This window comes from Octodon degus, unplaced genomic scaffold (genome assembly GCF_000260255.1).
Source record: "Octodon degus isolate 3935 unplaced genomic scaffold, OctDeg1.0 scaffold00082, whole genome shotgun sequence".
Classification (NCBI taxonomy): domain Eukaryota; kingdom Metazoa; phylum Chordata; class Mammalia; order Rodentia; family Octodontidae; genus Octodon; species Octodon degus.
Genome location: NW_004524658.1, coordinates 8,262,335 through 8,289,345, shown reverse-complemented (window position 1 = coordinate 8,289,345; position 27,011 = coordinate 8,262,335). Strand labels below are relative to the sequence as shown.

Below are 27,011 nucleotides of genomic sequence, written 5' to 3'. Positions count from 1 at the left end.
ATATATGCAGTGTATTATTTGTTGAAACTGTACTTCCGATTTGATTTGAAACTGTCTCATTGCTGTTTATCAATAAAACTGTAGAAAAAAAAAAAGAATTAATGAGCACGGGGGGGCCAGGGAGATGGCTCAGTAGAATAAGCGCTTCCCTGGCAAGCGCAAGGGCCTGAGTTCAATCCCCAGTTCCACCAAAAAACAGAAAGAAAGAAAGAAAAAGACAAGAATTAATGAGCACGGGTTACTGGTGACAGTGGGGCAGATTAAGCTCCCTTGTACTGTTTCAGCATTATAACTTTACCCTAGAGGATGCCATCGGGTCTCTATTTTCAAGGCACATCGTCTGACTCTGTTCCTCTGTCTCAGCAAGGGTCTATTCCAACACACAGCTTAGAGAAGCCAAGTCCTTGGAGTCCTCTTCAGGAGAGCTTACCCTGCCAACTGAAGTCTAAAGGGACATCTGCTCAGCATGTAAATCCTTGAAGCTGTGGAGTGGGGTAGGAAAGGCTTCCTGGATGGTTCAGTATACCCTTTCAGGGACAGAACCGAAAAATTCTAGACCTCGTATCAGGATCAAGGAGTACGGCGCACATGTGAGCAAAGTCTGGGCGAATGAACAAGACTGTTCTCACTAAACATCCCTGCCACTGCAACACCTTGCCCTCTGCATCCTTTGGCACCACAGTTAAGACATCTGCCACGTGTACCAGCCGACCCATGCCTCTTGGTACCTGCTCAGTGCCAGGCATGAGCTTTGATGGCAGGATTCTTGGCACATGGAACACTCAAAATCACTGGTGAAGGAATTCCCACAAGTCATAGGTTTTGCATCCTAAATGTGAAAGAGAAAAGTTCTTGAAGGGTTGAAAGGGTTTGGGAAAATAAGATATAATAAACTAATCTGGTTAAAATCACCAGCATACCAACAACTTTTTAAAAAAAATTTAAACTTTTATCTATTTACTCATTTGGTATGGGGTCTTGTGACACAGCTCAGACTCACAGCGATCCTCCTGTCTCAGCCTCCCCAACACTGGAAATACAGTCATACACCACTGTACCCAGTTACAGCAGCTGGCTCAGTGCACCCAGGATTCTGGGGCCAGCATGGCATAAGGTACCAGGGATCAAGCCTGGGTCCTTGCGCTTGCCTGGCAGGTGCATAGACCACTGAGCTATCTCCTCAGCCCCCAAAAACTTTTTGGTTGAGCTAGATTTTCTGAAGGAAAAAGGCATTTTCCTGGCATAATAATGACATATATGTCAATGTACTCTTCCTAAGTATATAATTTCCCTTAAACATTATACTAGTAAATCTTTCTTAGTCCAGATAAAGATATCAGTGTAAATACATACATACACACACAAACACACATAATACATACATACCTTCCAGATCCTCTGATAAGGTAAAGATAAATCCAGCCAAGTCCAAAATACTGTCCACTTACGTTCTTTTTTTTTTTTTTTAACAGTAATAGCTACAAAAATTGAGAGCAAGCCTACCTAAGTTGTCCTCATACAACTAAGAGTCAGTTTCAGTGAGAAGGAAAAGCATAGTGCACAGACAGGAGAAAGACAAACTAAGTTTTCTAAGCCGTGAGTGGCCACTGGCCTTCCGCACCTTTCCATTCATTATGCTCACGGGTTCACGCTTCCTCCTCCCACGGTGCTCTTGCACTTGCTTAGGAATAGCCTTCGTTTGCTTGCATTGTTATACCAAAATGCACCTGTTATTTATAAACAACAGAAACTTTTTGCTTATAATTCCAGAATCTGAGAAGCCTAAGACTAAGACACCAGCAGTCAGAGTTCAGGGAGGGCTGTTCTTTGCTTCCAAGATGGTGGTTTGGTGTTACATCTTCACTTGGTAGAAGGAATAAAGGAAAAAGGGGATAGAAAAAAGGCGGGTACCTCTCTTTTATGGATCACCAATTCCACTGATTAATTCTTACCTCAACTCTTCTCACAGTAATGATTAAATTCGTATCACATGGCATATAAAATAACAAATTCTTTTTGCTAGCAAAGATATTCAAATTTCTCCCACTGCATGTGCTCAATGTATTTAAGGAACAAGAAAAGAACATGGGATGTTTTTAAAAAGTGAATAATTCCTGGTACCAGAACCTAGACTGAATTTCATGGCAGTCAATCTTCTTTCTCTCATCATCAAATAAGAGACAGAGATAAACCCTTTCCTGCCTCTCCTGGGGAAAGCAATGGCCTCCACCCTATCTGCTAATGATCTCTCTACTTTTTCAACAATCCCATCTATCAACTCAGACCCCAATCCCGGGTTTTAGTCTGCCCATCACTTCATCGGCAGCCCATTTGGCTTTCTTGTCCCTAACACATCAGCCCTCTTTCTACCACATAAAGCTAGTTGGGTTAGCCCTTGATTCAAGATAAAGTTCAAACTTCTTGGAACAACAATCATCTAATGATGAGTTCACTACTATCTTGCCGTCTCTTCTTTACCACTTACTTAGTGGATGACTGGACTCTATCCACACTGGACAACTTGTTGTTTCCTGAGGGCCCAAACTTCCCCCTGGATCTGAGCCTTTCCATATAATGACCCAGCCCTCTCTGCACAGCCTGCCCACATATGTTAGAAGGTTAACTCCTACTAAGTCAACTCAGGCTCCCCTCTTCCTGAAAGCCTTCTTTGAATGTCATTTTACGCCCACCTACCAGTAATTTGGACATAGGTTTATAACCTCTGTGCTTCCTTATACCTTTTACAAAACTCCTTCCCAAGCCACTTCTATTTGAGTCTCTTCCTACACAACTCTGTTTTGTAAAGGAAGAGACAGTATCACAGTCATGTAGTTTAGCAAGAGAGAGATGTTCTGAGAGCTACATTATCGGGTGATTTTGCTGTTGTAAGAATTTCATACAATGCATCCATATAAATTAACATGGTTAGGATGTCATGAGGTGATAAATTTAATGGGACTACTACCATATATGCCATCTGTCTCAGTTACTCTTCTCTTGTTGCTGGGACAAAATACCCAATACCCAACTTTAAAGAAGGAAAGGTTTATTTAGCTCACAGTTAGTGGAGGTTTCAGTCCACACTTGGCTGTCTCCAAGGCAGAGTGGCACAGAGCAGAGGGCAGCTGCTCGTGGTGGTAGAAAACACCAATGAGCAAAAGGGGCAGTAGCTGCAATTTCGAGAAAGCCTCTCCCCCCTCCTCACATTGTAAAGCAGGTTACCCACTTCAGGGTGGGAATAGCCATAATCCCAGCATTGGACCATGAATTAATCACAAACTCTAGAAGCTACTACCTGAGGCTTTGGGGGAACAACTACACATAAACAATAACACTGACTTAAATATTATGAAGTAAAAGACTATGTTTGCATTCACAATGCTTGCCATTCAAAGAAAGGCTTTGGGCATATCTCGTACAGCAGTACCCAACAGGAGATTAATAGGGGGAAAAAAAAAACCCTGAATCTCACCAGAACCAGAATATATTTCTTTTCTTCTGAAACAGCACTGAAAACAAAAAGAGAAAAATGAAGATGTGTTTTCTGCCATTGATTTACTAGAGCTCTGGGGTCTTTTTTTTCTCTTGAGTGAGATTCCTTGTGGAGGGTCTCTTTACATGAATTTATTTACAGTGTTCTTGCCTTGCACAGCGCTGACACATGGCAGTAGACAGTCCAGCCCACCTCCTGGCCAAGTCTGTGTGAGTACTTCAACTCATAATACAACAAGGTATCTTCACTAAAAAAAAACCAAAAACAAAAACAAAAAACAAATATTAAGGGCTTGTTGGAATGGAGCCATATATCTCTTCAGCATAGAATTCAAAGGTTCTCCCCAGCTAGTATTACTGCTTTTGTGGAATCTGTCCCTTTGTATAGACAAGTCTAGTGACTTTCTAAGCAATAGATTGTAGGAAAGGCAATGAAACACCTTTTGAGTAGACTGTATATCTTACTGGCTTTGACCAAGAAAACTTCAAGGGTGTGTGTGGGCCACTGTAAGAAAGAGCTGAGGCTCTTCTCCAAGGCAGCTAGGAACACAGGCCCTCAGGAAACTGAACAATGAAGCCACCAGGTGAGCTTAGAAATGGATCTTTTCCCAGTTGTGCCTTCTAGTAAGATCCCACCCTAGACCAGGTATGGTTGTGCATGCCTGTAATCCCAGCACTCAGGAAGCTGAGGTAAGAGGATCACTGCGAGTTCAAGGCCAGCCTGGGCTACAAGGTGAGTTCAAGGCCAACCAGAACTGCATAGTGAGACCCTATCTCAAAAAGACTCCCCCCAAAAAAGATCCCGACTAAATAACAACTGATCAAAGCCTTTGAAGAAATTTTGAAGCTAAAATCTAAGCCACATACCACAGGCAGTGTGAGATACTGTGTGTGTGTTACTTGTGGCTGTGTACTTTGCAGCAATAATGAATATAGTTTACCCCTACTGAAAGACTAGCATCTTTAAAAAAAGAATCATTGTTTTTCAGCAAATTGGACAGAAAGTGATTAACAACTAATGTTTAAAAATGAAACACCCTCTAAAAACTGGGGGTGTTTAAATCATGTTAGTATTCTAAAAAAATAAGGCTACAAGAATTCACACAGAGACAGTATGAAGTAAAGAAGGAGAAAGGCAACAAGGTTAAAACTTATAAAGAGATCCCTGGAGAAAATCTGCAGGCTACATTGGTCTATTTAACTTTCAAATCTTACTCAGTTTTCTAGATGCATGTTAGCATTCATGACTCATTTGCTTTTATTCTCACGTCTATAAAAACACACTGGATGAGCCTTGATAAATGGGTTAAAGTCTTGCTTGACTTCAGTAAAGAAAATAGTATGTTAATCCAAAAAATTCTATCCATAGACATAAGTGGAAGCTGCCCTCTGGGACACCCTCTACTCCAGCAAGGGCACCTCCCTATCCTTCAGCCCCGCCCACCCTTCCTTGCTGTTTTTCTTTGGATCTGTGTTTATAAAGTCTGGCACTCTCTCAAATCATTTAGATCTGGCTCCCTTGTAAAAACAAACAGAAGCTACCTGGGGCTCTTGCTTCTCCCACATTTACATTCTTTCTGTGCCAAGGGTCACTGGATGTCAGAGTTGGTGGCAACCAGTCAAGTCCAGCATGGGATGGGATGGCTCTTATCTACCAGTGCAGTGTTTTCCTGCTTCTGAGCATGCATTTATTTGTCCAAATTATAAATGAAGTCATAAGTAACTGTTACGAACATGAGACTACTAACTCTAGATGTTCATCCTGGAGCTAGGACCACAAGTAGCCAAAAGCTCATGCCCAGCTCATGAAGAGGCAGCAGTGTGGTGAGGGGAAGCCGTCGTCTATCTGACCTACACAACATACACAACGCAGGGGCAACTTTGATTCCATGTGGTTTGATCATGCAAATACCTATCTAAATAATTATATTTTTAGGGGCAACCTGCTTAGGTCCCCCTTCTGTCCTCTCTGAGACAGAAGCTTTCTTTCCCAATAAAATATTCTACTCTCAACCTCCGTTTGTTCCTAAAATTCATTCTTCAGTTTTAGAGAACACGAACTCATCCAGATCAGGTCAAGAGTTTTACTTCCCTGTATCATTTGGAGGTCATCCACCGAGATCATTGGACGGAGATATGGGAATCTCACAGTCAAAGTCACTTACCCCTTTAGAGTGCATCATTAAGTATTGGAAGACATTTGATCCATATACGCTGAGAAAAAGCCATTCAATATTTTTCTGCACATGTGCGTGGCTGTGTACCCACTAGAGCCAAAATGGAATAAAGAGGACCTGCTTAGGAGGGACCATACACAATGATCTTGTCACCTGCTTCAGCTGTCAAGACCACAGGCCAGGACTCTTGGATACATCACACCCGACTCAAACTCTGGGAACCAGAAACTGCCACTGAAAGCAAACAATCTAAATACTCCTGTGAGCCCAGAGAAGACTTAAGATTCCTGTTCAAGAATAAAGAAAAGTCCTCAGATAAGTAAAAATAAAAAAATAAATATATTTTTATATTTAAGTAATTAGTATGTCACAGTAAAGTATAGCTTCTTTGGAACAGTAGTTTGTAGCGTTCTAACAGCCTACTGCTAGAGAGACAGAATTTTCCTAGAAGTGGTCAGACCTTCAAGAGGTGGGGCTTCCTGGAAAGCGATTAAGTCCACTGAGGATGCTGCTGTATGAGGGGACTGAGGTTGTGTTCCTGGGGCCCTGGGTTAGTCCTCATGAGAAAGAGTTGTTATAAAGAGGGCAAGATTAGCCCCCTTGCCCTTGCTCTGGCTTTCTGCCTCACAATGTGATCTCTTTCACTTACCTACATACCTGCTATGTCTTCTACCATGAGGAGGTCATCAGAGTAGGACAGAGCTGATGCCAGGGCTATTACTTTAACAGAGAAAAACTTCTTTTCTCCATAAATGACCCAGTCTCAGGTACTTTATTATAGTAAGAAAAAAGTACCCACTATGGGGTGGGAGTGGCCCACAGATATTGCAATACTTTGTGGTTCTCCAAAACACAATCTTATCCAACAAGATTTCATTCCTTTGTATTTAATTCATTTCATTAGGAAGAATTTTAATTTCATTAGATTCTTTTTCTCCTGAAGGACAAGAGAAAATAATGAAAATGGAAAACAAAGTCGAAAAATATGGCTCTAGATACTTAGAATTCTGGATGCATTCAGGGGAAGAAAATGAGAGCAGGAAAGGTACAGCAAAGCCAAGCAGACGCTAAATGAAGTAAGATCTGCTTAATAACACTCTAACTAACTGGATGCATTCTGTATTAATACAGGCAAAGAACTAGGAAAATCCCAGAGGCAGGTTATGGCACAGCATTAGGAACTCTGAACTTGAGGTCAGAAGAGTTGCACTGAGTCAGCTCCTAACACATAATTATTAGTTATTCAATTTTAGAGAAAAGCTACTTATTTTGTGAGTTTCTTTTCATTTTTCTATAGGAACAGAATGAAATCATCTGGTTCACAAGGTCACTGAAATAACTGAGCATGATAATATTACCATAGCTCTTTTCCAACAAAATGATGCTCTTTAGCTAGAAGGTAACCTCATCCCACAGAATCTGCATGCTGGAAAGCTTGCATGGATAGAAGATTGTATTACAAAGGCTAAAGTTGACACTACTGAGAATTACTGCTACAAGAAAGTGACTGCCTTCGTCACTTTCCTATGGTGAGGACAACGTATCTGATGCTCACAGCTTAAAGGGGAGAGGTTTACCTTGGCTCCCAGTTTACAGAGGATTTCACTCATGCTCAGTTGACTCTGAGGCAGAAATGGTGACATGGAAGGGCCCAGTGGAGGGAGCTGCTCAACCCACAACACCCAAGAAGCAGGGAGCAGAGTCTACCACTCCGGTCCCACCCTCAATCATCTTCTTCTTCTAACCAGGCCCCATTTCCAAACACATGAGCTACTGATGAGTAGACAAATCCCTGATGAGCTCAGCAGCTCATGGTCTAGTCACCTTTCAAACATATAAAACTTTGGGGGGACAGTTTAGACCTGAACTATAACAGAGGCTGGATCTCCAGCCTTCCAGGCAGAGTGTGAAGGGACAGCTCATTATGAACAATGTGTTCTACGCAGAGAAAACTCTGAAAACAAAAACCAGGAATGACCTAATGAAACTTACCTATTGTACTCCAAGGGGTTTATGAGACATAGCCAGGCCACACAGATGTAGTAAAAGAAAATCTATCTTTCTCCTGTTAAGTAAGCCTATATTGGGCACTTTTAAAAATTTGGAAAAATATCTGCACTGGAAATATATGGACATTTTGTAAGTGTCCATGGAACAAGTGAAGATTTCACTGAGAAAGTTTAGTGCAGTCCTATGGGAAAGCAATTTATTAACATGAACCAATTTTTTATTTTGTCTAGTTTTAATTGTTTTAAGATCATAATTTGCATTAAGCATTTCTATGTCTAAGAATTAATCCCAAGGAAACAGTTAAAGAAACGAACAAAAAAAAGTATAAATGATCACAGTATCATTTATGTCTGGATGTTGTACTATTCCAGATAGTTTGGTTTGCTTTGAACATGCGTACAACACCTGTGCTCATAACCCATGTTAGGGGCAAGAATATTTAATAGGTAAACAAAATAAAAACAAGACCCTACAAAAAGTCAGGTGTCATCCCAACTCATTAATTTTTCAAAAAGCTGAGAAATTGCCCATCAGTTCAGGTCTGGTCAGGTCGGACCTCAGCCCTCCATTGCTCCATTGATCTTAACTGACCTCGGAATCAAGCAGCAGACAATCAGCAACTGAGGAGGCATCTTAAAGGACCGAGTAATATGACAGACCATGGCAGCGCAGGGAGATGCAGCATAATATGACTTCACTAGCTTTCTCTTTAAACTCTGTGACTTCTTGAATCCCCAGCCTTTGCAACTCATCACTGGCCTAAAATTTTCCACCACCAATGACTACAATTCTGAAGAGATTAACTATTCTCTTAAAATCCCCATAAAAATCTGCTAAGGTCACTGTGCTTCTAGAAGTCTACCTTCCTGGCAAGTGTGATGGAACACAACTGCAATCCCAGCACTAAGGAGGTTGAGACAGGAGGATTACTGTGGGTTTGAAGTCAGCCTATGCTACACAGTGAGTTCAAGACCAGCCTGAACTACATAATGAAACAGGTTTTGTTTGTTTGTTTTGTTTTGTTTTGTTTTTAAATTCCTACCTTTCTATGGGCCAACAGATAGAAACAGTCTAAGAATGCAGTAAGTTAAGGGGCTGAAGAATGAAGATCTACTCAGGAGACTAAGTTGTAGGATTTCAGTTTTTAGTATCAGTGAAGCAAAATATAAGGACAATGACCAAAGAGCCAAAGCCTTTATGAAGTCTCACTAAGTTCCTGCTCACCACAGGAGTAAGGTATCATAGAGAATCCACCAAGTATGGCAGTCTATGGAAGTCACACAAGCAACCAAATATAAGCCTTGTACATATGTAGTGTCACATATTTACCAAGGCACTGGGCCGGGGAGATGGCTCAGTGGAATAAGTGCTTCCCTGGCAAGCGCAAGGGCCTGAGTTCAATCTCCGGTTCCGCCACAAGAACAAACAAACAAACATATTTACCAAAGCACTTTCACATATTATTTATCACCTGATTACCACTTTAGTTCATGAGGTGAGCAGAAAAAGATTTAACTATGACAGGCACAGAGATCTGGGTTAGCTGGCTTGCCCACAATTAAGTCAAGTATTAAAGAAAGCATCTGTAATCCAATCTAGCTTTTCACTCCTCATCACTCTAGAAGACACATACACTCTGGATTTGTGTTGTCAATAGGATTAGGTGGGACAGAGGGCTTAGCCATAACCCCGAGAGCCAACCCACTCACCTCCTCATCCCAGTGCCATCACCCCTCGGGGTAGTGTGACTTGGGTGAGTTATTAAATGGTCAGGTGCATTTCCTTCTTTGCTCAATGGGACTAACAGCAGTGCCGGGCCAGGGGTGATGAGGAGGAACACACACACAGGTGCAGACCCCAGCAACTGGCCCAGAGGAAAGGCTCAATAAAGATCGGTTGATACTCGGTCATTACGAGGGCCAAGGCCAAGGAGCAAGAACAACTCCCATCCCAAGACATCACGTGCATGTCAGAGGCTGCTGACGAGGCTCTCAACTCACCTCCCCAGCATGCTGAGTATCACAAGCTGAAGAAAGCAGAAACGGAGTGGTCTCTCTGATCTTCCCTCATCCTTCTCCTTTGAAGCAAGTCCTAGGGAACATACTGTTTTTTGGACCTTCCCAAGAATTTGAATTAGAACATAAGACCTTGATATGGTATGAATTTAATATGTTCTCTAAAACTCATATGCTAAAGGTTTGGTTCCCAGATAATGGGATTTTTAGGGAAAAGACTGGGTTTACTCCATGGATGAGATTATAATTTAACAGCATCATCAGCAGGTGCTGGTGACACGATGTAGGAACTATTGGAAGGGACTGAATGGAGGACGAGGACACAGCATAGGACACTATCTGGCCCCTCCGCCCTGGCCCTTTCCTGCTCTGCTCCCTGGCATGAAGGGAGTGGCTTTTGCCTGCCACAGCTTCCTGCTATGAGGCATTAGCCTCACCACAAGCCAGCAACCCTGAGCTGGCTCCTGGGAAACTGGGAACCAAAATAAATTTTGCCTCCTTAAATTGACATTCTCAGGTATTTGTCACAACATAAGGCTAACACAGTCCCTCACAGGAGAGGTGCCTTTCCTATACTAGCAATAAGGAATCGCCCTCCTCCCTGAAGACACAGAGTAAGGCTTGCTCAGCTTCCCCAGTTACACTGTTAGAAAGCACCTTTCTGTCCCCTCACTCGCCCCTCCATCTACTCTTCGCGTTCAGCATTAAAATGCTCAGGTACAGCCATTTTTTAAAGTCTTTTGTTTGTTTGTGTTTTTTTTTTGTCTTTTGGGGTTTTTTGGTTTTTTGGTTTTTGGTTTTTTTGCAGAACGGGAGATTGAACTCAGGCCCTTGTGCTTGCCAGGCAAGTGCTTATTCTACTGAGCCATGTCCCTGGCCCCCAATTAAAGTTTTTAAGATATTGTAAAAGCTCACAAACTACTGAATAAAATAGCCATATTTTTTAAATGATCAAGTGAAACATCAGACCATATTACTCAAGACTATGAGAGAAGTATAAACAAGTGCTACAGAAGAAACAGAGGCTGATTGTTCATCTCAACTATGAGAGGAAGAGAAACCTCATAAAGAAAGCGGTGTATGTATCGCGTTCTAGAACCCCCATCCAATAAAGTGAGTGTGGGAGCCCCGAATATATCACCCCCAAGTATGTTCCTTTGCCATAAAGATTATTTGCAGGAACTGAGGGCACACGAGGAGCACTGTAAACAACCAAGGTACCTTTTCTAAAGGAAATTTACATCTGTCAAGGAAATCTCCCATAGAGTAACCAGAAAAGACATGAGCAGGAAAAATCAAAGCTATAAAACTGTAAATAACAGCTTCCATTTTGTGCTCAGTCTTTTGTTCCTCTCCAAAGCAGGAAGAGAACAACTCTGAATCACTTAAAGACTCTTATCAAAGGAAAGGCACTAATGTAAAACTGCACAACACATTTTATATGCGTACTGTGTTTTCTCAGGCATCTCCCCATAACTGGCACCCCTAACATCCTTCTTTTTGTGTTTGAGCTGAAGATGATGTTTGGGCCTAAATGCAAAGCCATGTTTATGAGATCTGCTTACTTCTCTGGGTACTTTCCATGTGCATGCGATGTATAAACATAACCCTAGTTCTGATTTTCTCTCTCTCTTTTTTTTGGCAGAACTGGAGATTGAATGATTTTCTCTTATTAATGTGTCTTTTGTTATAGGAACCCAGTCTGAGTAACAACAGGGAAGGGCAGAGGGAAGTATTATCACCCCGCCCCCCAGAGCGTGCACAATGTTGGGCACTAATATGTGCTTATGAAGTACATCTCAGTAAAGTGCAGGAAAAAGAAACACTGAATGAGCTGGTAGAGTTAGAGGTGGAGACACAGAGAAAGAATAAGATGTCCAGAAGAAAGTGTAGACGAGGGACTCGGAAGCTATACAGCGAAGGGCCACAGCAAAGGAGAACTTTACAAAGGAAAAGCTCCTGAAGGTTGCTCAATTCATCATTCAGATTTATGTTCTGCAAAGAAGACTCCAGGGGCAACAGTAGGGAGTGTGGCTTCCAGAAGAGAAAGCGCAATTTCAAAGCTACTTCAATAGTCAAAAGTTAAAGAAAAAAATTTAAAGGAAGATTAATTAAGGAAGAAAATAATATCGAAGTGAAATCAGGACAGAATAACAAGCTGAATACAGGATGGAGATAAAAGTGACTCTTAAGAGTGGGGCAGGGGTGAGAGGCAGGGAGAGGAAAGGGAAGAGGAATAGAAGGATCAAAATGATGGTCTGTTTCACACACTTACCAATGCCCCAAACAAACATCTCTATTCCATGTTATTATATGCACTAACAAAGTATTTTAATGTCAAAAAGTGATACTAAAATGACTAGCTCAGGTGGACGCTGATACTGCTAATTGACCCAAAACCTGAGAATGAACACAGTTTATGGAGGGATATACCTCAGATATGATTAAAAACTTTAATGGTGCTAACTCCAGGAGAAATGAAAAACCTGCAAGAATGTCTTCCACATGTCTAAGAGACCAGAATGGTCTACAATTGGAAGTTACAATGCCCTTTTTTGACATTTATTAGTTTTGTGATTTCAAGTGCTTATGAAGTGCTTGAAATGTGCTTATGAAGTGCTTCCTCCCTCCGTCTCTCTAGATCTTAGTTTTCCCATCTGTGAAATGGCAAATTGAGTGTATTAGATAATTATGAAATTCTCCTCTTACTATAACATTGTATGGGTCTAACATCTGAGTAATTATTTTCTTCTTAGTTTCAATCATATTTTACTTTCACCACAAAATAAAATCCAATGTCCTGATTTTAGCTTTTTTAAATAAAGCCAGAGTTTAAAGAGGGAAGTTAAGGACACCCCTGTGGTTTGGATTTGTCTCCCCTGGTCCAAGTGTCAAAAGCCTGACACCCAGGGTGATGATAAGAGGTGACGGAAGCTGTAAGATGTAAGACCTAGTGGGAAGCCATCAGTCATTGGTGGTAACCCATGAAGGGACTGGCATAATTCTTGTGGGACCCTAGCGATGATCTGACTTCCTACCTCACCCCATAATGTCCTCTTGCACATCTTCCTGCTATGCAGATGTCATCTGTCATGAAGCCCTTAGCTGAGCTGAGCTAATGCCAGTACCATACCTAGAGCTGTATGCTAAATAGGTCTCTTAGAAAAAAAAAAAAAAAACAGAACCTAGCCTCTGGCATCCTCTTAGAGTAATGGAAAACAGACACAATCCTTACATGCCCACTATGTACACGTACTGTGCTTGCCATACTGCTTTGCCCACTTGGCCTGGAAATGTTCACACAGGACCCAGAGAAGACCTGAATGGAAATCAGAGACGAGAAGCAATAAACAGTAGCTTCTACTTTCAGGTTCTTTTTCTACTTTAGGTCCTCAAATACCCCTTACCTATTAAATGTATTCATACCAACAGTATAACAAGATTTTTTTTACTGATACTGAAAACTTATAGGGGTACCAGGAAGTCTAGCAATGCAGAAGGAAAATGTTTTTAAATTCTTTCTTTTGAAGAGTAATAAATTGCTATAATACTGTACTGAGGCACTGATATGAAAGATACCATCAGCTCTCATTGCAGAGTCTTCATGGCTTCCCCAGCCAGTAGTGTCTTAATGTGGCTGAAGTGGGGACCCAACACCAGCTCTCTGGTCTTCCTCCCTCCATAAGATCCTGATACTTCCTGACATCGACAGTAGCAGCACTATTTACACTCTTCTTAAATTTCAAGATACATAGAAAGCTGACAAAACTACGATCATCCAGAATAAAATGGATATTCCAGGATAAAGATGTCCACTCCTGCGTGACTGGCCCCATCCTTTTCTTTTTGTTCCCAATTCCAGATTCTCCTTCACACCCTCACCTTAGCCAAATAAACGAGTGTCCCTGGCTGACCACGCTGCTCTGTGCCACGGCTTAGTTTGCATTCTTCCTTTCTTCCTTTGTCCTTCATGCATTCTCTGGGCACGCTACTGAATCCAGCTCATCCCCTTCAACTATCTTCTAGTTCAATCCATCCTGATTTGAATTAGCCAGTTCCTAATCTTGTGTCTCACTGTACCACCTGTCATGACTTCTAATTCCTTATTGGAGATGCATTACACATCTGTACTGCCTGCTGAATCTTAATTTCTAAATACAGAATAATTGATATTTGTCAATTAAATGAATAAATATTATAGCAGGATTACAATATAGTCATTACATTATTTAGTCTCTGTATTGCAAGGATATAATGAAAATACATTAATAAGTGCTGAAAACCTACTTTGCTTATCTAATACCCAATAATTAAAGCTAGTAATTAAAGCTTCTAAAGGTGACATGGTTTTTGAAATACTGTATAGTGTGATTTAGGAGCAAAAAATAAACCATGTATATAATATGGTCAGAAAAGCTGATGAATTTATTTTATATACTCAGACACTGTGTCAAAAAAAAAAAAACTAGAAATGAACAAAAAATGAATTATCACTACTTCAAATTTCATGCTGCAGTGGGATTCAACTTATAATACTAAAACAGTGGGACATTCATTTTTGTTCCATGTGTGCTGGAACAGGTACAGTTTTACCCTTCAGGGATATATTTATGGCCATATCAGTCATCAAGCTCAGGAAAACAGCTCCCAGGGAATAAGATCCCCACCGATGGCAAACTAAAGTAATCATGTTAACATGCGCCCGGTGAGATTGTTATTGATGAACCTGTCTATTAAATGGAAACCTGAAAAACAAAAATCAGGTAACCACGTGTCCAAATTCTCCCTCAACCCTAAAAGACAATTCCCTTTCTTAGGAAAAAAGAAAGCGCTTACTTGGTGTCAATTACAATACAAACAGAGACAGAAGCACTTGAAGTGAAAGCTCATAAAGATTTCTTTAGAAGGGAAAAAATCTAATTCAGTGGTTAAACGCCAGTCAGAGAGCCCTAACTAGGCAGGAGCTGAAAACACAACACTTAGCAATCTATTGTACCCCTTTAGGAACGCGCTGCTCCTGAACAGCGGCCAGCAGCAGAACTCACGAAAGTCAGCACCTTTCGCTTGAGGACACGATGGGGAAGGAACAGCTTCTCTCTAGGTGAATATTCAGAGAATCCCACTGCATTTTTTTTTCTGCTGCATTTTTTTTAAGAGCTGCATGTTAAATGGGTTTGGAAAACCATCTCACCCTAAAAGTGTTTGCAAATGAAGCTGGATAATAAAATCAGAAAACAAAGAAAATTCAAAGATACCTTTTCCCTTACTATCACATACAAGTTATACAAATATGAAAGAAGAAACATCTCCTTAGGTAGTCATTTTGGGCTCATAGCTGATCCATCCTTCCAAGAAAACAGCCTTTAGAAAAGGGCATCATCTGGGTCAAAACCATATAGGGAGCTTCACCGTTTGACCTTTGCCTTTGCCTGCTCCTGACCGCCCACTTCCCCCATATTATAGAAACGAGGACAAGGGTGACTGGAGAACAAAAGAAAACAGCAAATAGCTGATCTGCTCTGAACTCACTAATACAGGAATTCTCTTCCTATCTGTAATACATTTTTTGTTTGTTTGGTTTGGTTTGGTTTTGGGGTTTTGTTTTTGTTTTTTGTATTTTTTGTGTTTTTTTATATTTAGTACAGGGTCTCACTACACAGATTGGACTCCTAGTGAGTCTCCTGTTCTCAGCCTCCCATGCACTGGGACTACAGGTGCACGCCACCACACCCCGTCTCAATCCAAGTCTCAGCAAGCGGCGGAAGTGGAGCCGGTATGGCAGGCCGGGGATCAAATCCCTGACCCCTGCACCTGCCTAAGTAGGCACTTTAATCCACTGAGCTATCTGGCCAGTCCCTTGTAATACGTCTGGCCCTAAGGTTTTTAACAAACCCTTAAAATAAAAACAGCATTCAGGGCACTGGGAGTAGGGAAAAAAGAAGATAATTTGGAAGGCGCCAGGTAGTCCTGGTTGGGAAGAGAGAGGTGATGTGTCTGTGTAGGAGGAAAAAAGCCATCTCATGTGCAAGTAGCAAGCTTCTCCAGCCCACAAGGATCCTGCTGTTGCACAGAGGACAGGGGCCACCAGCGAGCTAATGTAGTACGGTCCTTCTGGCAGCCATAACTGACTGGCCCACGGTGAACTCTGTCCCCACCTGCACCCCCGAGCTCTCTTCCCCAGAACTGCTGAGTCTGGGGCTGCCGAGAACACGTCATTCTTACACAGTGCCGTGATCTGTGCGACACACACATCTCTAGAGCACTTGAACTCATGGGCCCAGCTTGTTTGCACCTGAATGCATTAAGAAAAAATGAAAACTGCAAAGCTGGCAAAAGAGCTGCATATCAGATGCGAGTTCTGCTCCTAAGGACCAGCTCCAGCCCTGCTCTTCCATCACTTTCACTCCATTATCTCTTTCTTCAATTACTGTACAGTTAATAATATAAAAGAAGGACAAAATAGCCCATGAGCATAAAAGTTCCTCTTAGCTCATCACACAGACCCAGAGTCTATTGCAAAGACCAACATTCAGAGCCACAGATAGGGCCGGGGAGATGGCTCTGTGGAATAAGCACTTCCCTGGCAAGTGCAAGGGCCTGAGTTCAATCCCCAGGTCCAAAAAAAAAAAAAGTCCACAGATAGTAAGTCAAGGGCAAACAAACAAATCACAACACATGACCAACAACCCACATTCTGCCTCATGTGTAAGACAATCATTTTAAATAAATTTTCCCACATTAATTAAACTTGAGTGTTTGCTGTTTATAAACAAGAATTTAAGTACTTGATAACCAAAAGAATAAAACTGAAGTACAAGACTTGATCTCTTATTGCAACACTGGTAGAACAGGAGACTGGATAGGGCTACAGAGGCTGTGTGTGGCCCTTTCATCCCAACTGTATTAAGATATGTACCTCAGTTGCTGGGGAAGCCCAAGGTGAATCTCAACTCCTAGAGTCCCCTCTTCTCTGCACTCTGTGGTTAAACAATGCTGGGAGTGCAACTGACCTTTTGCTGTTTGAAAATGTCAATCTGCTTCAAGCTTGAATAGAAGTTCAAGAATATTAATGATCTTCAAAATCTGGAGACACTGGCTTGGCAGTATTGGCTTATCTAATGGTTCAGCCCACCAAGAACTGGGTCTCCTAACCCCATTCACCATGTGCAGATGTGTTTGTCTTGGCAGCTCCTGAGCCCTGCAAATGGGGTATTTGGGGGCTTTGAGGGACCATGGATTTGTAGGTCTACTTTATGGCGCACCAAGTGGCACTTCTGTCTTACTTGATAATAAAAAATTTAGACTTTACATGTAACTGGAGACATACAGGGGTGACTAGTTTGAGAAGCACAGGCTTACAGGGACGAGAAGTTTGAGAGGCTTAGCTCCAATGACATTTAGCCACCCGACTGCAAGTGGGGCTCCTTGGGAACTGCCTATTCCTGTATGGACATATGAATGTCTGTATGCAGGTGAGTCTGTGACTAGCAGATTTTGTCTTAGCATCAGAGGGAAAACCAACAGCTCTCTCAAATCCAATGCACTCTCAAAATGTGAGATTGGGTTTGAAAGCTTACAGTTTTCTAAAACTGTACCATGGCTTTAAAAAGCACAGAAAGTATTTTTATAATGAGAATAATTCAAAGACTAGGTCTCACATAAGCAATTAGAATGACACCTGAAGGCAGTTTTAATCCCATCACACTGCCATAAATACAGTACATACCTTCACAGGAAATGATTTCACCAAAAGTAATACTAATAATTTCAAGTTTTAGAGACAGGATGCTGAAATTGAGGGTACTTTTCTAGGTTATATCTTGGTATACTATCTTACTGGCCAGCAATTTTAGAAATATCCTGAATTTAAAAAAAGAAAAGAAATATCCTGAATTAAGAATATAAGATCGAAAAGATTACGCCATTTACTAGAAAGAATTTTTGCTCCAGAGGAAGAAATTTAATGAGTTAGGTGAGTTTTAGTTAAATAAATTCTAGTTGTCTTGATAATAGTGCCTCAAATCCAACTTATAGAACACCAAGTACTTTAGACCTACAAATCCATGGTCTCTCAAAGCCCCCAAATACCCCATTTGCAGGGCTCAGGAGCTGCCAAGACAAACACATCTGCACATTGTGAATGGGGTTAGGAGACCCAGTTCTTGGTGGGCTGAACCATTAGATAAGCCAATACTGCCAAGCCAGTGTCTCCAGATTTTGAACATCATTAACATTCTTGAACTTCTATTCAAGCTTGAAGCAGAATTGACATTTTCAAACAGCAAAAGGTCAATTTCACTCCCAGCCTTGTTTCACCACAAAGTACAGAGAAAAGAGGACCCCAGGGGTTAAGGGACTCACCTTGGGCTTCCCCATCAACTAACTACATGTCTTAATACAGTTGGGATAGAAGGGCATACAAAGCCTCTGCAGCCCCATCCAGTCTCATGTCCCACCAGGTATTAGAATAACAGAACAGGTTGCACTTCTGTCTTAAATGGCTTTGCCTTTTTCTCTAACAGCTCTAAAGGGAAGAAGCTACCAAAGTAGTCTATGTTACCAGGAGCAACCTCTGCAGCCAGGTCAGCCCCACTCTGTGTCAGCCTACTCAATCAGAGCAGTCTGTCCGTGCTATATACGGCATGGGCACATCTGGAATGAGAGACGCGTGGGGTTTTCTGTGTGCATATTTCTAATACAGCCCTTTTCCTTAGTTACATTCTTGTACACCAGATTTCCAGACAGTACTCCATTAAACAAAATTGCAGAATACACCACTGAACCTGAACTTAGTTTTCTCAGGGAAACTTTAGCTCACAGAAGGTTACTCCTCAGGGCTCCTCATTAAAGCAGCAATCCTTATCACAATCCTGATCGCTTCTACCGGCACGTGAGGAAGGCCAGAAAGTTTTGATTTACACGCTGAACAGTCTGAGAGAAAAAACCCTTACAGAAGTTTCAAGGTGAAGAATTTTTTTAATGAATGTTTTTTATTTGTCGTGAATCTAGTTCAAAATTCAACTCACATATGAAGGATTTTTACAGGAGGAGGAGTAACCCGATGTTCAAAACCATTTGCCTTTCACTTAGAAGTAATTCATCTTTAAAATTTCTGTGAAAATTCTACAGAGTTGCCCAAAAAACAGCACCAACCATCTGTAAGTAAAAACAAAAGCTCTCTATAGTGTATATCACAGGTTCAAAGCACTTTGGCATCAGCAGATTGAACACGTTATTAAAAGAATTTAACTGCAAGAAGAACTACCATAATTACACAGCAGCTGGTCTAATGTTGACAAAACAACTTTTAAAGGCTTTCCGAAGCCTTAAAGGCTAATCAATTAAAAAGGCATGAATACTAATGTGCATCCTACCCTTAACTCTACGAGTGACACTTCCTGCCCACACAGTCGTGTTTCTATTTTGGAACAATCATTTCTTACATCCTACAATTAAGCCAAATGCGTGAATGAATTCTAAGTTGTGTCTAGGTGAGACAATTACATTTAAAATAAAGTAACTGCATAAAACCCGATTGTAAACACTGAACTTAATGAGCATTTCTGTACTAGCACAGTTATTATCGAAATACCAACAGCTCCTGCCAGAATTTGTGCTTAAATTACCAAGAACAGGCAAAGAAAGTTTCAGCTCAGACCTCATCAACACCTACACCTGTGCTAGCTCAAGACATGATGACAGAATGCATGAGTCTGCAATGGTGACCTAACCCTGCTGAGGATCTGGACTGCCCAGGCGGTCCTGTGGAAAGGCTTCTCCCAGCACGAGCCGTGTTTCCTTCAGGATCCACCTGACAGTATACTTTCTGCAAGAAGCCTTCTCCAGACATCCCCCAAGCTCTAGTCAGATTCCTGAATCCCTTATGAAGGATTTTACATGTCACTGGGCCCAGTCCTCTTTAGCGTCCAGCCAACTTTTTCTTTAAGAGCCAAATGATAAGCTTTTTAAGCTTTGGGGGTCATGCAATTGATGTGTCCCAATTATAATACCCAACTCTACCACAGTAGAGTCAAAGCAGCCAGATGCAAAAGTTAAACAAATGGGTAGGGTTGTATTCTAGTCAAGCTTTACTCATAAAAAGAAGCCAAGGATCTGACAGAGCCTGCCCTGCCAGCACACGCCTCCTCTGTCCCACTCAGGGTACACACTGGGCAGCCTTCTCACATCAGCCTGTTTTTTGAAGCTTTTCCTTCTGACTGAAATGAACTTCCAGGAATTTGCAGTCACTGTCACATCTTCATATTCTACATTCTCTGTCCCCTCTTAAATCATTCTATCCCCAGAGTACTCTGCACAAATAGTCCTTCAAAAACTGCTTCTTTAATTAAAGAGAAATACCATCAGTTTTACCTTCTGGAGCCCCAGAGATGCAGTCTAATACCTCTTCACCTGACAGCCCTTTATGCATCTGAAGACAGCCCCTGACTATGATATTTACTGCCTGCACTACTCATTGGGGAATCTATCTCCTGGCATGTTTTATTGTTAGTTTTCTTCTTCCATGTACACACTTCTTCCCTCCTCATTTAGATGGCAACTGAAGCATAGTCCCTGACACTTAAGCTCCATTTAGTTTTATGAGTGAGAGTGGCAGAATGACCACGGAAGTATCAATCAACAAATCATTTTCAATAACTTCCTCAGCAAGTCCTACCGGTGGGGCTTCTGGTCCTGGAGGAGAATCGCTCACAAGTGGCCACCAGACTGTCCCTTCAGATGTAAAACTGATTCAGAAGAAAAAGGCCTCTCCTCACTACCTCCTGCCACCACTATTCCAGACGCATGACTTTCACGCTCTGGGAACACCAATGCTCCACAAGAGAATTCCCAGGCTGGGTCCGCTCTGTGACCAGATCACACTCTTACTCCTTCACTGGCTCACTAGGAGCCCATCCTAATCTGTAATATCCTGTACTATTTGTCCCTTTCCTTAATAGCTCCCACCCCAAAGCAACGCATACATAGTCTACACATATGTAAAGGCACATAGTAGGCCCTCAATGATACAAGCTTACATTTTTTTAAAACTAAAAAACACTTGAAAAGTTGATCTTAACAGCATGCAGTCAGTCTCGAGGCATGACACTGGGTCTTTCACAACATTCCTGCTTTCCAGGCACTAGTATCTCCCAGTGCAGCCTCTCTTTCTCTAGCAATTAAAAAATATTCAGATAGGCCGCTCTTAATATCTCTGTGAGGAAAGCAGCCTTTAAGACCATAACAACAGCCTCATCTCACTGGGCATCATGCCACCTTCTGTTATACCTCCCAGCCTCCAATTCCCTGCTGCTCACTGCTGGCTACACACCAGCCAACACCCACAGATACTGACTCAACAGGTAAGAGGAGGACAGGAGAGAGGGATTTCCCAAAGTCCCAGGTAAGAGTCAGGTATTAAAAGTAACCAAGGGGCCAGGAAGAAAGATCAGCGGCAGAAGCACCTGCCTGACAATCATGAGGTCCTGAGTTTGATTCCCGACCGGTACCAAAAAAAAAAAAAAAAAAAATAACCATGGGCACCACGTCCCTACACCAATGTCTGCTTGTGGACACTCAGTGGGCTGGGAGAGAGGTGCCAGTGAGGGCAGCATGGGCATCTATTTGCCCACCTACACACCACCCAGGAAGAGCTGTCAGTTTGGGTGGTCCCATCATTAGTGTACAGTGAACCCTGCACACTGCCTCATCTGCCTGCCTACATTGAAAACAACCAAAAGAACCTAAATTTAAAATGCAGGTTCTCCACTGCATGAGACACATTTCTAACTGCACTAGCCCCCCAAAGCGAGTGCCTAGCTTTCTGGTCAGAGCATGTGCAGGATAGAGCGGGGAGCTCCACTGGACAGCACAAGGGGGTCCACTTGTTCTTTCTCCAGCCCTGACTCAGCCAATACCGACAGGACCTGGTGGATACAGAAAAACCATCGGGTCATGCTGGAGTTGCACTGCGTCCCTCCTGGAGGCCAAAGGGAAAATGGGGATACGGACTGTCACACTTGGTCATCCCGCCAATGACAGCCACACTGAGTTTTGGTATTCTTTAAGGAATATGAACAAAGAAACACCAAATTTGTTCTTATCTCTTCAGAATTTTCCCCAAGTCCTCCACTCCTGTCACTCCTAAGAAACTGCTGCACAGAATAAAACAAGATTGGGTCTGCATATAGATTTCTGTAAAAGGTAGGGGGAGAGGGAACAAGGCACAAAACTTCTCTAACCATTGTTCTGATCAGCATGCTTTGTATTATTTTTATGAGATTTTTTGCATTTAATTATCACTTTGCATCAAAACATATGCAGAAATTATTTTTTCTTTTAAAATATGACTCCAAAGTTCCAGAGGGTGTGAAAATGCCTTAGATTTATCACCAGGCAAGTAAAATTATTCAATAATCTGCCTCTAGGTAACACAGCATGTAATTTTTTTAGGTTAACTAAAATTGCCATTTCTCTCAAATCTAAGAACAAGAGAATGCTGCTAATACATTTTAAATTTTCCACCCAGTTACTTTGGAGAATATGAAATTATGAGAAGAACTAAATTCAAATTCCAGGCTGCTCTCCCAAAGCTGGGATGACCTCTTCATAGTCTAGGAAGTCTGTGAAACATCTGCTTTCATAACATACGTACTTAAAATTCCCCACATGTCAGATTCAAGTTGCTGCACCAGCTGCAGGATAAGAAGGAAAAGCTGTTAGCGAAGTGCCAGGAAACGATGAAGAAAGATTCTAATAACAGTCAAGTCTCTTGTATCATTTGCACATCACGTGCCTAGGACATGGGCCAAGCAGAGCCTCCACCCGACACTCCCTTCACATGATAAACTTCTACCACAGCCTTGGCGTGTTTTCCCTCTCTATCTTTATACTTAAGGACTGCAGTGTTGCCTTTTAGTCTTTTCACCAAAATGCCTTCGCCTCCTTTATTTACACCTCGGAACCGTTACCATCGTCAAGGGCCAGTTCAAATCCCACACCTTCCGTGACAGCCTGCATGTCTTCTAATCTCTAAATTCCTACTTTTTCTCTGCACCTGCTAATAAGGGACCACACAATTTCAACTTAATTATCTTCAGTCTGTTGCTGATACCAAGATCTGATTGTCTCACCTTTTGGATTTGTCCGCATTTTATAGCTTTTACAGAAACTGTAAGGCTCCCAAATTGTCCCCTCAGTCCAGATAATATCCCTGAACTCATATATGCATAATCTCCAACTGCCTCCTTTGTATCTCCACTTGGAAACCTAATAGACACATCAAACTTGAGGTACCCAGAGATTATCTGATCCTCTTCCAAATCCACTCCCTCTTCAGTTTTCACATCTGAGTAAATGGCAACCTCACTCTTCTAGTGATGAGTCCCCAAAATTGGTGCCATCATTTACACTGCTTTCCCTTTCTTTCCTCACATTGTACCCTTCAGTAAATCTTATCCTCTACATTCTTTCCAGTCAAAGAACTCTCTTTTCACCATCTCTACTGCAGCGACACAGGCCTAAGCCAACATGCTCTGACTTGCTGCAATAGCAATTGCCCTACCTCCAATCTCACACTCCTATTATTTATTCTCACAGTAGCCAGAGATCTTTTAAGTCATTTAATCTGGTCATTCCTCAATGTCATATTTTCCAGAAGTCCCCAACTTAGAAGACAGAGACAGAAACAGAGAAGGAAGAGGAGGGAAAGAGGGACTAGAAAGACAGGGAAAGGGAGGGGGAGAGGAAGTGAGAGGAAGGAAGAGGAGGAGCAAAGAACAGATGCCATGGGCTGCATATTCTTTTTATATTCCTGAGTAAGGCCCAGTAAAAGTACATGTTGGTATTTCAAATGGCAAATTTATGAAATGTTAGGTTGCTCACATTGCTGGACACATTAAAAAGTAGACAACATTAAAGCATTTTTGTTTGGTTGGTTGGCTGGGTTTTTTTGTTTGTTTGTTTTTGTTTTTGTACTTGGAATCAAACTCAGGTCCTCACACTTGCCAGGCAGGCACTATGCTGCTGAGCTACATCTCTAGCCCAAAACATTAAAAGATGTAACTATTTTTAAAGGATTTCAAAGATATTTAAACTCAAGCTTACAATCTTTGTTCAAGTGTGAACAATTCTCAAAATCATCAGTAAAAGCAAGTTTCTTTTTTATTTTATTTTATTTTAAAGAATAAAAACAAGAAAATGTGGAATGCTTCACAAATGTGCATGTCATCCTTGCGCAGGCCTTTTTTTTTTTTTTTTTTTTTGGTAGAGGGTGGAACCAGGGATTGTACTCAGACCCTTATGCTTGCCAGGGAAACGCTTACTCTGCTGAGCCCTCTCCCCAGCCCCAAAGCAAGTTTCTTACGTGCTGTCAAAAAAAATGGCACAGAAAACCTGCTCAAAAATGATGATCAAGGAAATCTCAACACTATCATTTTGGATATAAAGTACAACAAATAAAACATATTCCAGTGCAAAATCCCAATTTCAATTCTTTTGCCATTACATTGGTTCTTAAAATGGACAGGTGATTTTACAAGTCAATTCTATCTGATGATGTTGATGATGACTTAGTCAAATTGTCAGAGATCTGATGAAATCAAGGGACTGCCACAAAGACACAGGAGACTTTATTGTCCCCTACTCTGAAAGAATAATACATGTCTGGGCTACAGACTGAATGTTTTTGACACTCCCCCCAAAATCATATGCTGAACATGATGGTTTATGGAGCTGGGGCTTTAGATAAGCAATTAGGTCATGAGGGTAATGCGCTTATCGTTTTTCTTTCTTTTTTTTTTTTTTTTTTTTTTTTTTGAATGCTTCAATACAGGAATTTTAGTAGATACATACTATAATGATAAATAGTGCATGTGAGCAGGAAGTTAAAGAAGAGTTGCCAGCTGCTCATACCTACTCAGTATTCTTCTCCTTCTTCAGCCTCTGCTTCCACAGAATCTATGCCAACCTCTTCATAATCCTTCTCCAGCACCACCAGATCCTCCTGGGCCTTGGAGAACTCCCCTTCCTCCAAGCCTTCTCCCACATACCAGTGCACAAAGGTCCACTTGCCATACATGAGATCAAACTTGTGGTTCAGGCAGATCCAGGTGGGTCCAGGCTGGTCCAGGCGGGCCCAGGCCTCAGTGATGGTAGTGGTGTTGCTTAGCATGCACACGGCCTGCTGCACCTTGGCCAGCTCTCTCCCTGGGACCACAGTTGGGGGCTGATAGTTAATGCCCACCTTGAATCCAGTTAGGCACCAGTCCACAAACTGGATGTTGTTCTTGGTCCTGAAGGTGATGATGGCAGCACTGACATCTTTGGGAACCACGTCACCCCTGTATAACATGCAGCAGACCATGTACTTGCCATAGCAAGGGTCACACTTGACCATCTGATTGGCTGGCTCAAAGCAGGCATTGGTGATCTTGGCCATGGACAGCTGCTTGTGGTAAGCCTTCTCAGCAGAGATGACCAGGGCATAGGTGGCCAGGGGGAAGTGGATGCGGGGGTATGGCACCAGGTTGGTCTGGTACTCCATCAAGTCCACGTTCAGGGCCCTGTCAAAGTGCAGGGAGGCCGTGATGGAGGACATGATCTGCCCAGTCAGATGATCGAGGTTGGTGTAGGTGAAACACTCAATGTCTAGATTACACCGACAGATGTCACAGATGGCTTCATTGTCCACCATGAAGGCCTAGTCCGCGTGTTCCCAGGTTGTGTGTGTGGTGAGGACGGAGTTGTAGGGCTCCACAATGGCCGTGGACACCTGGGGTGCTGGGTAAATGGCAAACTCCAGCTTGGACTTCTTGCCATAGTCCACCGAGAGCCACTCCATGAACAGAGATGCAAACCCAGAGCCAGTGCCACCTCCAAAGCTCTGGAAGATGAGGAAGCCCTGCAGGCCTGTGCACAGATCCACCAGCTTGCAGAGGCGGTCCAGGACCAGGTCCATGTTCCCCTTGGCAATGGCATGATGCCTTCTGGCATAATTATTAGCTGCATCTTCCTTCCTGTGATCAGCTGCTCTGGGTGGAAGAGCTGCCGGTAGGTCCCCGTGCACACTTCATCTACCACCGTGGGCTCTAGGTCCTCCAACACTGCTCTGGGCACATGCTTGCCAGCCCCAGTCTCACTGAAGAACATGTTTAACGAGTCATCCCCACCCCCAATGGTTTTGTCACTAGGCATCTGAGCAACAGGCGGGATTCCATGTTCAAGGGGGTACAATTCCCAGCAGGCACTGCTGAACTGGACACCTGCCTGCACCACATGGATAGAGATGCATTCCTCATTCCTCATGCTGACTCCTGCCCAGTAAACACTGCTCTTGCTTCTTGTTTCTCACTTCTAGTGCTCCTCCAGTAAGGCCCTTATGAATGAGCTTAGTACCTTTATAAAAAGAGACAGGTGTGAACTTGCTTCTTCTCTCTTTCTCCCTACGTCCACCTCATGAGGACGTAAAGAGAAGAGGGCCATCTACAACCCAAGAAGAACTAATCTGACAACACCTTGATCTCAGACTCCTTAGCCTCCAAAACCGTGAGCAGTAAATGTTTACTTGTTATTTGAGGCACTTGTGTCTACAAACATTTGTAATAGCAACCTAAGCTAAGACACTCTATCATCTCCTGAACTAGTATTTAACAAGAAACTTACTCTACTAGTCAGTAAGCTTAACAAATGGCCTAGAATCCTCAATCTTTTAATACATCCAGAGCGTTTCCTATAAAATATCAACAATTAAGTACAGACCAAATACAAGCTAGCTCCTGTTTTATATGACTTGAATGCTGTGTAGATAATGTTATAGAAACTCTTCATCCATAAAATAAACATTTCAGAGAACAAAGGCTGTAACACAAGACAAACCCTACCACGTGTCTGCAGAACTCATGTTCATTCTTATGGAACACCTCAGTCCTATGCAGGAAGACTCAGGTCTCCTTCAAAATTCTTGGAGCTGCTCCATTTTAGAATCAATCACATGTACACATCTGCTCAGGTTAGTGAAATCTGTACACAAGTGTCTATGCCAAAGTCTTTTAACCTTATCTGCACATCTTTATTTTTTATTATTATTTATTTATTTATTTTTTCTCTTTATTTTGGATAGCACCATCTTCTGACCTTTGGTATAGAGCTTTGGTGCAGTTACTACCTTAGAACCAGGTCTGGATCTACCAAGTACAAACTTGTCTGGGTGGGTGTGGCTTGGGTCTGGCAGCTGTGCTCCACTTCTTCCTGCTGCAGCCCTTGGAAGTGAACCTGCTGTGACACTCTGGCAAGATTTTCTGCTCCTGGATTAGCTGGGTCG

General features: G+C 42.2%; 1 protein-coding gene and 1 pseudogene across 2 annotated transcripts in view; both read right to left on the bottom strand.

Moving 5' to 3' along the window:
* Positions 1 to 27,011, bottom strand: part of Lypd6 (LY6/PLAUR domain containing 6) — a 169,268-nt gene that overhangs the window by 128,101 nt on the left and 14,156 nt on the right. The gene's annotated exons all lie outside the window — the stretch shown is intronic.
* Positions 24,609 to 25,993, bottom strand: LOC101591004 (annotated as a pseudogene).